The 13,549-nt window shown below is 41.6% G+C and overlaps 1 protein-coding gene across 1 annotated transcript in view; it reads left to right on the plus strand.

Annotated features, from left to right (window-relative positions):
- Window positions 1-443: 443 nt before the first annotated feature.
- The window catches only part of LOC121277075 (phospholipid-transporting ATPase ABCA1-like), a 164,167-nt gene continuing 151,061 nt past the window's right edge, over window positions 444-13,549 (plus strand). Inside the window, exon 1 of the mRNA XM_041186029.1 lies at window positions 444-597. The gene's annotated coding sequence lies outside the window, so the exon portion shown is untranslated. The remainder of the gene's footprint in view (window positions 598-13,549) is intronic.

Raw genomic sequence — 13,549 nt, forward strand, 5'->3', positions numbered from 1 at the left:
GAATTACTGCCACCTCCTGAACCATGCTCCTGCAGAGTGGCACAGTAAAATTGGGAGAGGAAACATTTAAGAAAAAAACGCAATTCCAGCCGTTTAAATGGATCTGCGAATTTTGCGCTTTTCCTTTGCAACAGTAATTCACTCCTGAACATTTCCTGGATGTTAAATGGCAGGCTAACCCTGGGACTGACTGGCAGAGTTGTTTCATCTCTCCCTTCCACCCTCACCCAGCCCAACCCCAACGGGCTCCAACGAAGGATTTTTTCTTTGCCCCGTTAAACCAGTGACACGTTTTGCCCGTTGTCTTTAATTCTCTCCCTGCTTTCTGGACCAGACAGCGACTCATAAACAAATGTCAGCCACGAGGGGGGAGCGAGAGGAGTGCATTTGACCGATAGTAACCTCGAGATTTCGATCAGCTGTATAAGAGCTACTGGAGGTTAAAAAAAACCTCTCATACTTCGAACATAGAGAGAGAGAACAGTGGCTGCCCAACCTGAAGCATTTTGCATGCATTCAGCTCTTTCACAGCAATTGGAGTCCCTTCACTGACAACTTAACTGTAACATCACAAAAACTAAACACAAGAGAGGAAAGGTAAGAGAGCAGCATTTTAATATTTACAGAGTTTTCAATGAAGTTCCATTATTTTCCCTTTGGGTTGAAATGCATGTGGAGTTTAATCTTTTGTTTCTTGACAATGTGCAGAAGGAACAGAATTAAATGTTTTCTCCTGGATGGAAATGCGCGTATTTTTAAAAAAAATCTTTCCTTCTTATATTGATGTAGAATTCTCCAAGTGTAAATTCCTGATGTCCTTTGTTGTACACGAGAACCCATTGTTCCCTCTTCATATTTCGATTTTCTCGCCCACTTTTTTTTCTTCAGGTTTTTCCCTTGATGTTAAACCTTGCTCGGGTGGGGGTACTTTTGTCCTCTCCCTTTTAAGGTCAGAGTGGACCATTTGGTGACTTTGCGGTCCTGAGAACGGACAATAAGTTATTGCCTTAACGTGAGGCTGGCCCGGGCTAGACCGAGTAGATTCATATGTTTTATTGTTATTTGTGTGTGAACATCTCCCCCCCCCCCCCCCCACCACCCGATCGAAGAGGCTGAAAAAAGTCAGGCATTTGGCATCTTGGCCGAGCTTTTCATGCAGCGGTGTTGGGGAAGTATTTCGAAAAGAAACAACAAGTAAGTTGCCACTATAACCCTTGATGTGTTTTATGTCGAGAAGGTAAAGCGGATCCTTTAAGACATAAGCTGCGTTTAGTTAGAGAGAAAGCGGGTCTGCAGAAAGTAACTGGACCCACTTCATCCATGATCTTTTTCTCTTTTATCCATTTTCTTTTGTCCCATTCTTTTTTAGTGTGGATGTGCTGCACAGAATTAAATATGTGCAGGATAAGGTGAGCGTTGGTGAGCTACCCTTTAGTGTATAATTGAGGACATGAAGGGGACCAAGGACCAGCCTCAAAACTCACTGTTTACTGAACAACATCAGCCTGCTTTATTTTAGTAACTGAAAGCTCGGCAGGTTTTGCACCATGTATTGATTATAAATACTCTTGCAGTCCCCAGCCCCTTCAATGACGAGAAACCAACGAATCCCTGGTCGATTTTTTTGCATTGAGGTCCAACGAATCCCTGGTCGATTTTTTTGCATTGAGGTGTTTGTTTTCTCGCCTTGTCCAGGTAGAGGGCGACAGAGGGAAAGAGAGGAATAGAGGTAGAGGGACCTGCAGGTGGCGGTGAGGCTACAACATTGCTGAGAAGATGAACTTTCTGTTCCCTGTTCTATTAATTGCCTACGCATCACTTTTGGGATGTGTGTTGTGACATGGGAAAGGTTCTTTGGGGTTAGAGTTGTTATCAATGTATCTTTTTAAAATCATAAAAAGCCACAGCTACTGGAAAGGATGTGTTAAAAGCAGTGGTTTCACCAGTTGAGATGAGCTGTAAAATTGAAAACAACTATGATAATAGAAGAATTTTCTAAGGCTAGCCCCAGTAAGTATTATTATGGTGTTTTGATTGTATTCTGTAAGAAATTGAATAGTATTTCAATATTAAATATACATTATAAAAAAGAAAGACTTGCATTTATGTACCGCCTTTCACAGCCACATAACGTCCCAAAGCATTTTTAGAGCCAATGAAGTACTTTTGAAGCGTTGTCATTGTTGTATTGTAGGAAACATGGCAGCTAATTTGCACACAGCAAGCTCCCACACATTGCTGTGTGATAATTACTAGGTAATTTATTTGTGGTATTGACTCGGGGATAAATCTTGGCCAGGAAACTGTGGATAACTCCCCGGCTCTTCTTTGCAATAATTCCATGGGATCCTTTACATCCACCCGAGAGAGCAGATGGGGCCTTGATTTAACATCGCATCCAAAAGGCAGATTGTTTTACGTATTTGTGTGCATATTTATGAGATAAATTATTATGACAGCTGATGGGAAATGCTGAGTTGTTCAAATCCCAGCGGGAAACTTGAAACAACTGTCATAACTAATTTTTGCAAATTTTATGTTTTATGATGCAGGCTTTAATTCAGTTATAATAAGACCACTGAGTCTCAAGAGGTTTTTTTTTATCAAACTAAGTTAAACGTTTATTAATTAAAAGGTTGTAAGCACATAATATATCTGCAACTTACTATGATAAAAACATCTAAAAACCCCCCTAATTAATTTGACTCTCAGTTACTCCTCCATTAAGGCTACAGTAAAACACATAGATTTAAACAGACCCTTGGCAAAGCACACCCTGGACAGTCAAATTCAAAATAAGTTTCTTTCGGCTCTGCATCCTTGCAGACAGTAGCTTGGGGCTTACAGGCAGGAGGCTTTAGATCTTAGAATTCCTCTTTTACCAACAGCGTTCTCTTCCTTTATACATATTTTCCTCTTTGAATGCAAGTTCTCATTGTATCACTAAATTTTTTGAGCTTTACCTCTTCCAACAATAAAACGCCTTTCATACCACCAATTTTATTAGTAAGCTTTGAAAAAATAAACACATTGTTTGTTTTCTTCTGGCTAGGTGTAATATTTCACCCATTCTTTTGGATGGTTTATTTCAAAATGCAAATTGCCTCCTTTACACTTCCCTTTTTTGTAACTTCCCTTTTTTACCTAATTACCATTTCAAACCTACTTCTCTTCTATACATCAAAGCCTCTGGACCAGTTGGCTTTAATCCAATTAAGACATACACACATACACACACGTAGACACAGATACCACTAGAACTCTATTTTATAATAATTTCTAATAACATGATAGACATTATTATATCTTCTTGACAATATACATATTACCTCTTGAGTTTATTGATTCTCTTATCATTGAAAAATACAGCACAAATGGAGGCCATTGAGCCCATTGTGTCTGTGCTGGTGCTTTGAAGCAGCTATCCGATTAATATCTTCCTTTGTTCTTTCCCTATAGCCATGCAAATCTTTCCTTTTCAAGTACTTATCCAATTTTCTTTTGTAAGTTACAATTGAGTCTGCTTCCACTATATTTTCAGGTTGTGCATTCCAGATCGTAAAATTGGGATAGGGATAGATACTAGGTTCAGCTGAAGGCTTTTGGAAGAGCCAGAAAGTTAGTTGAATAGAAGATTGTCAATAAAAGTAGTGGCAATAGCAGATTTTTACTTTAGCTATGTCAGCAGTTAGTTGGCAATAAAAGACTCCATCAGACCGGTAAAGGACATTCCAGGGCAAATTCTGGTAAACTCCTAGGACATGATAAAGGTTTCAAATGGCTACTTTGCATTGTTCCTCATTCTAATAGATTCAGTTGCTGTTACTACCATTTATAGTTTAACACTACAGTTGAGAATGTTAAAGTGGAAATCCAAGTGGGAATAAGGAGCCTCAAATCCGACTGGGCTGCCAGAACTGCGGGCATTCACCCAGGGGGCTTAAAGAAATGGGGGTTGCATTAAATGGACACCTTTTGCTTAAATGTTTAACAGCTCACTGGAAACAGGGATTGCTCCCATGGATTGGCGGGAGGCTAATGTAGTACCACTTTAGAAAAAGAGCGGTGAGTCAGAAGTAGGAAATTATAGCTTAACTTCAGTTATTGGAACTTTGTTAGAGGCAGTGATTAGTGATGCCCTCTGTGATCATCTGGGCAGAGCTGGTGTTAGTCGTGACTCACAATTCTGGAAAAGAAGGTTATTTCACCAAGTAGGTGGAATATTTGGAGGAGGTCGCTAGGTTGGTGGATGAGAGTATCCATGGTGACATTGTATCTTTAGCATTCCAGAAAGATTACTTCACGTTGTAGGATAAGAGGACCGATGCCTAACTAGATAGGAAATTGGTTGACTTCCCGATACCAGAGGGTTATCATCAATAGAAGTGGATCTACATGGACACCAGTTAATAGTATAACACTTGCTTGGATGAGTGCAGCTCCAACAACACTCAAGGAGCTCAACCCCATCCAGGACAAAGTAGCCTGCTTGATTGGCACCCCATCCACCACCTTCAACATCCGCTCCCTCCGCCACCGATGCACAGTTGCCGCAGTGTGTACCATCTACAAGATGCACTGCAGCAGCTCACCAAGGCTCCTTCAACAGCACTTTCCAAACCCGTGACCTCTAACACCTAGAAGGAAAAGTGCAGCAATTGCATGGGAACACCACCAGATCCAAGTTTCCCTCCAAGCCACACACCATTCTGACTTGGAATATATTGCCGTTCCTTCACTGTTGCTGGGTCAAAAATCCTGGAACTACCTCCTTAACATCACTGAGGGTGTACCTACACCACATGGGCTGCAGAAGTTCAAGAAGGTGGCTTGTCACCACCTTCCCAAGGGCAATTAGGAACGGACAATAAAAATTCTGGGCGAGCCAGCGATGCCCATGTCCCGTGAAAAGAATAAGAAAAAAAAGCCTGTAGGGATGTACGTAAGGATAATTTCTCTTCATGATCTTTAAAATTATCTAGGTGAAGGTGCCGTGGGACATGAAGATTTGTGCCAGTTTTATGGTGATCAATGAGGAAAAAAGAGCTATTCTAGACATAATGTGTCTTCATCCGCTACACGCATTTTAACAACAATCTTTATATGGCATCTCTAATTCGGTAAAACATTCCAAGACGCTTCACAGGGACGTTATCAAACAAAATGTCACACAGAGCCACATAAGGAGTTATTATTAGGTTTGGTCAAAGGGATAGATTTTAAGGAGCATTTTAATGGAGGAGTGAGCCAGAGAGTGGTCAAGAGCTTTTAAGAGAATTCCAGAGTTTGAGGCCTTGACAGTTGTAGGCACAGCAGTCAGTGGTGGAGCAGTGAAAATCAGGCATGTGGAAGAGACCAGATTTGGATGACTGCAGAGGGTTTTAGGGCTGGAGGATGGTACAGTGATAAGGGCAGAAGATTTGTAAACAAGGCTGAGAGTTTAAAATTGAGGTGTTACTCAACCAGGAACCAATGTAAATCAGCGAACACAGAGGAGACTTGGTGCAAGTTAGGATTCAGGCAGCAAAATTTTTGGAGAGTTCAAGTTTATGGCTGCAAGGTGGGATGCCGTATAGGTATTTGAATCATTGTGTCTAGATGTAACAAAGCCTGGGATGAGGGTTTCAGCAGCTAAGGTGGGGCAGAGACGTTCTCTACATCATTGAGGTAGGCAAATGTAATGTTTAGTGCTAATGCCAAGCATGTGTGTACCATGCGTGGTGCAGAATTAGAACCTGTCATGTGGGAAATTGACCTATTTGTTACGCACATGTGTCCCTGAAGTGCTGACAAATCATTGTAAAGGCTAATAGGTTGCTAGGGTGTCTAGTCAAGATAATTCACTATAAAACAAGTGAAGAGATCACTCAGTAGAGCAGATAGCTCTGCCACACTGCAGTAACTCAACGTTTTTACAATTACCCAGCTCTTCCTTGAGGCTTTTCCCCACCTGGCTAATGTTCTGTAACAACAAAGCTGAAAAAAAAATCTTTTTATTAAGAGCTCCCATCTCACTGAAGAGGCTTCAGGCTAATCCACCTCCAACAACCTGCTGTGAAAACTCTGCTCACATTTTGACAGCTATGACAAATTCCACCACAGCAGCTGAGACAATCCACACCATTCTAAAACAATCAGCAACATTCTAAATCAAACAACCCACAACATTCTTTAAAAAAGTTATGTGTCTTATCTCCCAATGTTAACAGATCCTTTAAAAAATTCCAGGGCCAGGATCCGGATCCGAATCTTTGCCAACCTAACCAGTTCTTTATTGGGCTATACCCTTTCAAGATTCGTTGAAATACATCCATTAAGTTTTTGAGACATATTATTTATAGACAAACAGACATTTGAATAGACTAACAAACAGGGGCAAAAACATTACTTCTGTTCATTTTGAGTGATGGAGATAATGTAAAAAGAACCACAGTGTCTTTTTACAAGCCCTCGGTTAGGTGTCATTTTGGATAGAGTGACCATGTTTTGGTCCCCTTCTGTGTAATATAGAGGCCTGGAAAAAAAGTTCAAGGAAGCACCATTATGTTGATATCAAGTTCTGTCGAAGGGTCATGAGGACTCGAAACGTCAACTCTTTTCTTCTCCGCCGATGCTGCCAGACCTGCTGAGTTTTTCCAGGTAATTCTGTTTTTGTTTTAAAAGGCCTTTATGTTGGTTTAGGGAACTTTTTTGACGCAAGAGAAAAGTAGACTTTGGGTTTAAAATGGTGAAGAGACTAGTGTTTGTGAGCAGACTATTAGAATTAGATGGCTAACAGAAAACAAGAAGTCATGCATATAAACTATGTAAGCATTCAGCTTGGTAAAATGCCAGAAGGGTTTTGTTTACACAGAGGGTTATCGACACTTGGTAGAAGCTACTGGATTGTGTGATGGGTGTGGATTTGCCTCAACAGTTCAAGAAGGCGCTTGACAATTTCATTGTTGTGGCTGATTCTATTGTGTATAGAAGCTTGATGGGATGTTTGGGTACGTGCCTCATGGTCACAGTGCTGTTTTCTGAGCTTGCTTTGATTGCCTAAGGGGGTCGCTAGGAATTTTCCAGGATAAGTCTCCTCCTGTGTTGGCCGAGAGTTCTTTTATCTGTGTTTCGCCACTCCCAGGAGATTGCAAGAAAATTGGTTGGAGGGAACATGAGAACATTCTTTGTTGCATGATGATTGCGTGAGACTCAACAAACCAACTAACTTCTGTCTTTTCAAATGGCCTCCTTCGCTGCTGTATGATTCTATGATTTTTGCTTTTGCTGGTTGTGAGTTGTATGGTGAACACCAGCGATAGGGTGGATCCTGTTATGTCAGTAATCAAAGACTAATAATTATGGCCTAATCAGTGGATTAAATTTATTGAGTGATAACCAACAGATGAGTGGTAGGAGAAAGCCTTTTTAATATATCATCAATTCAGGCTTCTTTACATCTGCATGAGAACAGGGAGCATACACTTGTATAATGTCCTAGCATGCCATCAGCCCAGCTCTAAATTCTTTACTGTCAATGGATTATTCTTTTGCATTGTAGTTAGTCTTGCTATGGTACCCATTAGGTGTTGCAGTAAGGTCCCACCATTAGCTGATGAGTAAATAGTTAGTTCATCTGTTTTTGATTCTGTTGGTTGAGGACACCACTAGATTGCACATTGCCTTGGGATCTCCTAAATTCAAAGGGAGCGCATGAACTGAGAAACTTAGGGGTTCACAGGAACCTTGGAGAAGCTGTGAAGGCTGCTAAAGGAGCGCCAGGGATCCTTAGCTTTCTGACCAGAGACACAGAGCACAAAGGCTAAACCATTATAAATCACTGGCTAGGCTCAATTCTAGGCTTCATACTTTAGGTAGGATGTCAAGGTCTTGGAATGGGTGTACAGGAGATTTACCATAATTATACAAAGAATTGGGAAATTCGGTTATGTGGAGTGACTGGAGAAGCTGGGGTTGCTTTCCTTAGAGCAGAGAAGGTTAACAGCACAACTAATAAAGGTGTTCTACATAATGAAGGACTTTGATTGAATGGGTATGGAGAAACTGTTTCCACCGGAGGGTAGGGTTGTTAACCAGATGACGAAGGTAATTGGCAAAAGAAGTGCGGGGGACGTGTGGTGACATTTCTTTGCATTTAAGACTGGTGCAATCAAATTCAATAGTAATATTCAAAACAGAATTGGATAAATACTTAAAAAAAGCAGAAGCTGCAGAGCTGTGGGGAATGAGTAGGTTAGCTCATTCAAAGAGCTGGCACAAGCACAATGGGCTGACCAGCCTTCTTCTGTGGCGTAAGATTTCATGGGATGGATTTTATCGGGTGTAATTTTCTCTTCCCCCACCCCACCAGCAACTGAAAAGCCCGTCGACAACACGCCCACTAAAACCCGGCTGCTCCAGAGCGATATGATGATCAGAGCTGCCTTAACTGATTGTGTAGGTGGATGAGAGGAAGTTCCATCCAGGGAGCTGCTAGCCAATCAGGTTGGCCAGCCGCTTTGTATACCCAGCAGTGCCAGGATAGAGCAGTGGTCACTGCTGGGTCTCTGTCCGACAGCTGCCCGCGAGTTGCCAGGCTGCCTGCCTTGCCCTTGCCTTCCAAGCCACACATAAAATAGCGCCGGAGGCAGAAGGAAGCTCTTAAGTGGCCATTAATTTACCATTTAAGGGCCTCAAAAAGGTCATAGGGCTGTGAGCGGGTTGCCTTATGCCTTACCCAATCACTGTAATATGGGAGGCCAAATTGGGGGTGAGAAGGCTATCCATTTTATTTTATGATCAAATATGCTGGTGGGGTTGTGGGGTCGGGGGTGAGTGTAAAATCCAGCCCTACGATTCTATAACCGCCTAAACAATCACACAGGACCTTGGTATAATATCTCAGTTCAAATATGACACCTCCCGCAATTCTGCATCGCTCTGTACTGCAGTGTAGTATCAGACTTAATTTGTATAAGTCCCCAAAGTGGGCTTGAACCCGTAAACCTTTGCCTCAGATGTGTGAGACTGATACAATTGCGCCTGTACAATATGTAGTATCTTGCTGAATAGTAACAATTTTGACTATAAAATGACGAGCTGGAGTGCCAAAAAAATACAGTGCAATTGTTCTTCCCTTAGGGCCTTGATTACTGTAGAACCCCACAATGCGTCATGGGAAAATTATTTTAGTTCTTTGCATCCATGGCCTGAATTTTCAGCTCGGCGGGCGGGCACGATCGGCGGGCCCAGGAGTGGCTGGGAAACGGACCGCCAACTGCGATTGGCCACCGACCGTGATTTTCACAGTGGCTGGCCAATTAACGGGCAGCCAGCGTGAAATGCGCGCTGAGAAGCTCAGCGCTGCTGGGGTGGGGACGGGAGGAGGGTGGGTGATGACGTCACCACGGGCACAGGTGAGCACTGTGAGAGAGCTCCCTGAAGACAGACAGAGCTGCCTCAGGCAGCTGCAGACCCGAAAACCATGAAATAAAGTTTTGAAAATCGGGAAAAAAAATGTCCAAGCATCACAATCAGTCATCTGAACATACACATGATAAAAATGCTGTCCGCAGATTTTAATTTTAATTTTATTTAATAACAGAAGTCTCATCCTGCCCTTGGATGAGGTTTGATGAAAAATGCAAAGTCCACCTGGCCAATTTGCCCGCCAGCCAACCGTAAGGTTGAATGGACCATGAAAAATCGGAGACATTTGCGCCGTTAAGGGGCTTAACCGTCCTCTGAATTGTTGGCGGGTGCGCTTTGATTTTTGTGCGAGCCTGCTGAGCGAAATATCGCGACCGTGGGATGACATCTGCACTCTCGCCAGACGTCTTCTCGCGCGATTTTATGCCCGTTCGGGTTGGGCCCCCGCCTGCCCGCGGACCTAAAATTCTGCCCAATGCGAACACTTACGATGGAGCCTGTGTTTGCTCCAGGAACCTTTGACTTGTTTGCAATTACTTGAGGTGTTGGTGAGTGGTGAATGGCACCTGTGTTTAAAATCTGCTCAGTGTATGTTTTATTTCTACGTGTTTCTATGCTAGATCGCTTTAATTTGTGAGTCTATAAAAACAGATTTTAACTTGCACATGAACTACTTTGCTCGAGATAGTTGCACAAGTGAAAGTTGATAATGCAACTGGTTTGCCAAGAAATTTATGTTTGAATTAGGATTTTTATAAGTTTGATGAACGTAACAGCCCAAGCTTGTTTGCAGACCATTACACCGCAGCCTGTTTCATCATTTGTTCTTCCAGTTCCGTTAAAACAACACAATTTTTTATTTTTTAAAATAATGTTATGCAAGGCAAGAATTTTTTGTTTGAAATGTATTGGTAATGGATTGACCAAATTTAGAATTATGAAGGTTAGGAAATGGTAATTTGAGGAGCATTTTATGATTAGCTCTGAATTTTAAACTAAAGTGCTGCGCTTGATCTAAGGCAAGAGAATGGGCGAGGGTTTGATGCGTGGAATTCTACACCTGTTAATCTGTATTTGATTGTGTTTGTGCTTATCCACTGTAGTTAGGAATCTTGGTAAAGGCAAAAGGAAAGAAATAGTTGCATTTATATAGCACCTTTCACAACCACAACACATCCCAAAGTCTTTTACAGCCAGTGAAGTACTTCTTGAAGTGCAGTCGCTACAATAATGTAGGAAATGTGGCAGACAATTTACACACAGCAATAGCGACCAGATAATCTGTTTTAGCAATGTTGATTGAAGAATAAATATTGGCTAGGATACTGGGGACAACTCCCCAGCTCTTCTTCAAAACAGTGCTATAGGTAGTCAGGCCTTGGTTTAATGTCTCATCAAAAAGACAGCACCTCTGACAGCAGAGCACTTGCTCAATGCTGCACTGGAGTGTCAGCCTGGACTTTTAGAAACTTTTTTACTGGAAGCATCAGTTTTAAAAGCGTCAGTCTGTGACATTGTTTGCACACTGATTTCCCAGATCAGGTGGGAGCACGTGCTCAGGAAATTGCAGGCTCACAGCCCCTGATTATAGCGTTTGTTCCATCTCAGTGGGCGTTAGCTACTCAAGAGCTTCCTGAACAAAAATCCCTTCAGCACTGCTAGAAATGACATGATTGGGGAATCAGCACCTAAGTGCATCAGTGGCAGTGCAGTATATTGTGGCAAAAATCATGCTTAATCTGGTCCACTTCAGCAGCTTGACTCGTAACCTCAACTTGCTGGCATTGTTAATGATAAACTTGCAACTCTGAGTGTTAGATAATTGAAAATCCATAATCGAGGCGTCTCATGAGTTGATAGGAGAGAATCTATGATGGTATGCCTGTGTTCTGTAACAGTATGTGTGGACATACACAATGGAAAATAAAATCGAAGATTCTATTGGAAATCTTGTGTTGCCTTCTTAAAGCTGTACTCCTTCACAATTTGAAGTTGGCCAGCTCAAATTGATTATATTGAAAAAAAGGTTTTGAAATTTAGGCTTTTTGATGCTATTGAGTTAGGAAGTCAGTGGAGTTGAACGCTAAGAGGTGTTATCTTTACGAAAAAGCGCGTTAACGTTTTTTTCTCATCAAACGACCACACTGCTGAACCCATTCGAATAAATCGTTTAGTTATTTCGTATGGTGATATTATCATGATCAAAATTATACTGGGCTCCTCTATGTATCCAGACAGGCAGACCGGAAAAAAGTCTTTCCATGAAAATAGTTTAGCTTGAAGTAAATACTATTAGTTTTGATGTTGCTCACATCTTATTCCGCCAACAAAAGCACTATCATGCTGGGGAAACAGGAAACAACCCCCACTTTTAATAAAGTAACTTTGGACAAGAGTTTCCAAGGGAACACAGTTCAAGCAGTCAAGTGATCAAGCAGTAGGTTCAACTGGCCAGGGAACTTCAGTTTATAACTAAAAAACATTCTTGTATATGAATATTTCAGTAGCAGTTTTGAAGAAAAATTATCATTTTCTCTTTGTTTCCAAAAGATTCCCTGTGTGTCCTATTACTGGAAATGGTGGATTAGCTTTAGTCAAAAGTTTCCAAATAGATAAAGCTTTTATAAACTGAAAGTATGGATTCTATCATTCATACAAAGATAATATTTAAGAGTGCTGTTACTTGGTAGAGCCCTCATTTTGAAACCAAACCATTAGACCTGATAAATCGACACATGACTCTTTGCTGCCTGTAAAATGGTACATTTCCACAAATCTTAATTTAGATGATATTCCAAAAGTCAATGTCCAAAGTTGTAGCACTGGCTTTGGCTTTCCAAGTTACTGAAAGCTCTGATGTGGCTGAAAGCAGGCAGCCATAATTGGGCATTCTTGCTTTCTCTCACTGACCTCCAGCCCTCCCCTTCCTGGCCCTACTGCATTTTGGAGCAGATTTTTCGGACACAAATCAGAGCCATTAAATTCCAAAATAGGCCAAATGGGAGTTTTTATTTCAGTTGATATTAGTTGGCTTATTTAATATTAAGAGACAGAGAACTCACAGCATTACCACAGTTGTGACTGCAGTAAAAACAGGAGGGCAGGTCTCTAAGATGGTTAACCAGTAATAGAGACAGCATCTTCAAGAGGCAGAATGGCTGAGCGGTCTAAATGCTATCAGGTTGCAATTATCTCTCAAGGTGTTGGTAAAGCCCAGAATGGGACTTGAACCCAGAGATTCATAGGCGGGACTGCTACCAACTGAGCCATGGCCGACACTAATGGCTTTTAGATCTTACGTCCAAGATTATTAGCATAAAACATTGAAGCCTAACTTAGCCTTGGAACTGACTTCATTTGAGTGATACCGTGAACTGTGTGTGCAAATATAGACACTTATGCCTCTTGGCAGTCAAGTTGAGTCGCAACAGTATTAAGCAGGAATTTCACCAATATTCCCAAAAGTCGAGGAAAATGCTGTCAACATAGAGAAGTTTAATAGTTGCTAAACTAGTGAGGTATTCAAGTAACACAAGTTAACTTGAACCAGTCATTAAAAAATGAGACAACAATTGAAGATATACGATTGTCCAGAGACTGTTTTTGTGTGATCAATATGGCAGTCACTGTGCGTTTGATTAGTCTGCAAAAGAAACACGCTGCATGTTGTAATGATACCAAGGACCACTGACCATCCACACTGCTTTAGGTTCCAATACACTTGCACTATTGTTATTGTTCCCGAGGCCTTGGCTTTGCATCCTGTAATAAGTTGTGTGTGCAAAGAGTATGATAGAACTGGAGCAGCAGTGCTGCCGGATAATGGAATCATGTGGGTGCCTGTTCTAGCCTGCACAATATCACAGTTACTTTATGATATATTTTGAGTCACAGGGTCACTGTGGTGGGACAATGGCGAGGGGGAGGATGTCAACAAAAATGGCATATGGATTGCTGAGCTGACGATTTGAGTTCGACAGAGGATTTCCTCTCCTTTGAACATAGTGGATCCTTTGTCTCAAATCCAAGTTCCTGTCCACCGTGCATTTAGTTTATTCTGATTTGGATCTTCTTCTAAAGAAAGTCCACAGGTTAGTTAGTCTTGTTGGAGCCTGTTGACTGCGAAACCCTTTGGATTTCC

This window comes from Carcharodon carcharias, chromosome 4, assembly GCF_017639515.1.
Source record: "Carcharodon carcharias isolate sCarCar2 chromosome 4, sCarCar2.pri, whole genome shotgun sequence".
Taxonomy (NCBI): domain Eukaryota; kingdom Metazoa; phylum Chordata; class Chondrichthyes; order Lamniformes; family Lamnidae; genus Carcharodon; species Carcharodon carcharias.